This window comes from Pipra filicauda, unplaced genomic scaffold (assembly GCF_003945595.2).
Source record: "Pipra filicauda isolate LSUMZ 115617 unplaced genomic scaffold, ASM394559v2 scaffold768_size99909_pilon, whole genome shotgun sequence".
Lineage (NCBI taxonomy): Eukaryota > Metazoa > Chordata > Aves > Passeriformes > Pipridae > Pipra > Pipra filicauda.
Genome location: NW_024104940.1, coordinates 1,828 through 5,808, shown reverse-complemented (window position 1 = coordinate 5,808; position 3,981 = coordinate 1,828). Strand labels below are relative to the sequence as shown.

At 51.0% G+C, this 3,981-nt stretch overlaps 1 long non-coding RNA gene across 1 annotated transcript; it reads right to left on the bottom strand.

Moving 5' to 3' along the window:
• Positions 1-1,902: 1,902 nt before the first annotated feature.
• LOC120324914 lies at positions 1,903-3,506 on the bottom strand. The gene is made up of 2 exons (XR_005566614.1): positions 3,425-3,506; positions 1,903-2,066 (listed from the first exon to the last, which is right to left on the bottom strand). It is a non-coding gene; the product is annotated as an uncharacterized LOC120324914 (long non-coding RNA).
• Positions 3,507-3,981: the final 475 nt, after the last annotated feature.

Below are 3,981 nucleotides of genomic sequence, written 5' to 3'. Positions count from 1 at the left end.
ATTAATACATGTCTCTGAAGGGGAAAGGCAGAGATTATCTGGGAGTTAATAAAGGAAGGTGTCTGGCTTGGACACAATATCTCCAGCTGCCATTGCAACCTCTGTTGTTGCTGAGTGTCCTGACCTGAGCAAAATAAACAATTCCATGGGTGAGGCTGAAGAGACAGATTATTGTCCTGCCCCAGATTCTCATGGGGAGGGTTTGCTAAGCTGCTGGGGCACCTCAGTGCTGTGGCAGAGAGGGTGGGTGGTGAGGAGAGCCCTTGAGCTGCCAGCTCAGCTGGGATTGGGGCCACATCAACATGATGCTCAGACTGGACGTGACCCCTCTGGAGTCGGGCTGGGAGACCTGGGGGTGTCAGCTGGAGAAGAGGAGGATCCAGGGAGATCTTCAAGCTTCTTCCAGTGCCTGAAGGGGCTTATAAAATAAAGGGAGAGGGAGTTTTTCTGTGGTAATAGTGACAGGCCAAGGGGCAATGGTTAGATTAGACTTTGGGAAGAAATTGTTTACTCAGAGGGTTGTCAGGTCCTGGAAAAGGTTGGACAGAGAAGCTGTGGCTGCCCCATCCCTGGAAGTGTTCCAGCCAGGCTGGATGGGGCTTGGAGCAACCTGGGTAGTGGAAGGTGTCCCTGCCCATGGCAGGGGGTGGGACTGGCTGATCTTTAACATCCCTTCCAACCCACACCACCTTGTGATTCCATGATTCCATCCCTGCAGACGCAGCATGGCCCGGACATGGTGGGTGTGACACTGAAACAACAGAGTGGTTACAGAATTCCTGGGGTGGGTTCAGTGCCCTGAGTGCTTCACATTCATTCCTGCATTTACAGCAACACCATCCACGGGTTTGTGGCCCTCATGGACATGGACAACGACACAAGTTCCCATTCTCTGCCCTCCTGGAGATGTCTGAGCGTGTCTCCAGCCCAGGCATCGTCTCTTGTTGTGGCTCAGGTGAATCTCAGCTCATCCTTTCCTCCTTCTCTTCCCACGGAGAGCACCTGGCAGTGCCTCTGCTTTTCACCTGGGTAACAGTGAAGCTGATACAAATCTCAGGACCTTTATGCACCCCTTTATTTTAACCTCCTTTAAGGAGTTAAGGACCTTTCTTTGAAGTTCCTGGCTCCAAAGGCTGACACAAATAGAAACACAAGCCCCTCTTGCTGCTTCTCAGCTGCTCTCAGTGTTGAGCCCTGTCCTGCCTGCAAACCATCTGCCAGCCCAGAGCACTGTTTGGGGCATGGTATAAATCCTGTTGAGCTGTGTTTTTCCCAGCCAGACAGTCTGACAGGGAGAGGCAGGAGAGACAGCAAGGCATGCAGGCTGCCTGGGCAAATCTGAGCTGGCACAGAATGATCCCAGGCTGTTTTCCATCGATTTGTCCCAGGTGAACAGTGTGTTCCTTCCCCACCTCCCCGCCGGGTCTGGGCCTGGTGAGAGCCCCAGATCAAGCACACATGTCACACTGTTCCCGCTCCCTCAGCCCTATTGATTAAGCTCTGCTTGTTCCTACACTTGTTCATAATTATTATGATCTGCAAATTTGCAGCTGATCACTCAAACTGCTCGAATAACACCTGCCAGATAAACGCTTCAGATTTATTGTGCGGCACATTTGCAAATGATTATTTGATTCATATTTTCCCCTCGTGTGTTCAAAGCTTAATTTTTTTTTTTCCAGTTAATGAATCACATCACACTGGGCTGCAGCCACAAGTGATTGATGTGTTTGCTGAAGGCACAGCACTTCCACGTGCCTTTAAAAAGTCAGGAGTCTGGAGCAGCAACAGTTGGATGATCTTCTGGGATGGTCACTGCTGGAAGAGCAGGCTGGATGTCTGAACCATTAAGATGAGGAACACCAGGTTCCCAAGGACTAGCTCAAGGAACAGCAGCACCTATCCAAGTGTCATTTACCCTTTATTAATTGGGAAACAAAAGTAGGCAGCTGGAAACCTCCTTCCAATGGTTTTGAGCAAGGCCAGGCTGTGCCTGGCAGGAATGGGATCATCCCTCCCCCTCCTGGGGCAGGTGCAGAGCTCCTTGGGTGGGTTTTTGACGAGCCCTGGTGGAACATAACAAGTGAAGTCCAACAAAGCATTTAGAAAGTAAGCAGAATTCATCTCCTCTCCTTTTCCATGTGTAACAGGGACGTGTTGCTGGGTCTGTTGGTTACTCCAGACTTCCTCTGAAGTCATAGAAGCATTTAGGTTGGAAAAGACCTCCAAGACTGAGTCCAACTCCTGATCAATCAGGACTTTGTCAACTGGTCAGTGGTCTCTTCAAAAGGAATTGTTTGACCCAGCTGAAAATGGATCTTATTTCTCCCCTCCCCAACTTTCCAATGGCTTGATGGTGATTAGCTCATGGTTACACTCCTAAAACCAAATATATCCCTCAGGGCAGAGGAATCCCCCCTCAAAGGGACACATTTATGGGCAGATCAAGCTGTGCATTGTGCAGCACAGGAACAGGTAATGCATTACCTGTGATTATCATTAATAATTATATCATTAATTATATCATGAGCTGATGGGACACAGGGCAAGAAGGGAATGTGACAGTCACTGTGTGCTCAGATCAACCCACTGTGCACGTTCCAACTGCTCTGGGGCTTCCAGTGTCATCATTCCCTCCTATAAAGAGTCACGAGAACAACACAAACTGTAACTCTCCTCCCTGGAGTGGAGCTGCTCCTGTTAAGGTCTCCAAACCTACAATAAACTGTGGGCAGGAGAGGGGAGGAAAACCACAGGGCGTGGTGGGAGGGAGGATTCTCTGGGATTCTCTGAGCGCTCTTGTCCCTCCCCTCCCTGATCCCGGCGCTGGATGTGCCCTGAGCAGCAGGGAATGACTTTGAACACTTGGAGCAGCCAGTCCTGTTGGATGGCTCCAGTGATGTATGTGCCGAGGAGCAAGGGAGGAGAGATGGATCACCCTGGGATAAATCAACGTGGAGCTTTCCGTCATCCCCTCGGTGGGCAGAGCACAGCCCCGGTGATTTGCAGCAACATTATCCTGCCATGATTCATCTGCAAGTCCTGGCCCTTCCTCTGCCCTCCAAACACTGGGGCAGAGTGTGGGCAGCTGCCATCAGGGCACCCCAACCCTCATCCTGCTTTGTTTTCCTGGGGCCTCTTCTACTCCCTTATTCCACCTCTTGTAAGCATGAGGATGAGGAACAGCCAAAATTCCCTTTCCTGAGCTCTGTGAGGGGCCTCTGTGCCTATTTCCCCACCCTGTCACGGTCCCTCTGAATGGCAGCACAACCTTCTGGTCTCTCAGCTGATCCTCCCAGCCTCAAATCATTTGTATTCACACACCCAAATGCTTTTTAAGAGCTGCCCATACACTTTAGAAGGTAATAAATGTGAGGAGAAATGAGTTAATGTGAGTAAAAATCACCCAGTGGTAATTTCAGACCTGGGAACGGAGTCTGGATCACTGGTGGATGTTGTGTCATCCAGGCTGGGCTGCTTCTCTTGGCCAAAATGGATGTGGAATGTCCTGGTTGCAACATCACAGAGTCATGGAATGGCTTGGGTTGGAAGGGATGCTAAAGCTCACCTTGTTCCAACCCCCTGCCATGGACAGGGACACCTTCCACCAGCCCAGGTTGCTCCAACCTGGCCTTGGACACTTCCAGGGATCCAGGGGCAGCCACAGCTTCTCTGGGCAACCTGGGCCAGGGAGGAATTTTTTCCCCAATATCTAATCTAAACCTTCTCTCTGCCAGTTTGAAGCCATTCTCCCTTGTCCTGTCATTCCCTGTCCATAATCTCTCTCCATCTTTCCTTCAGGTCCTGGAAGCTTCTCTTCTCCAGGCTGAACAATCCCAGCTCTCCCAACCTTTCCTCCCAGCAGAGCTGCTCCAGCCCTCTGATCATCCTGGGGCCTCCTCTGGACTTGCTCCAACACTTCCACGTCCTCCTGCTGTTGTTCCCCAGGACTGGAGGCAGCTCTGCAGGGGGGTCTCACCT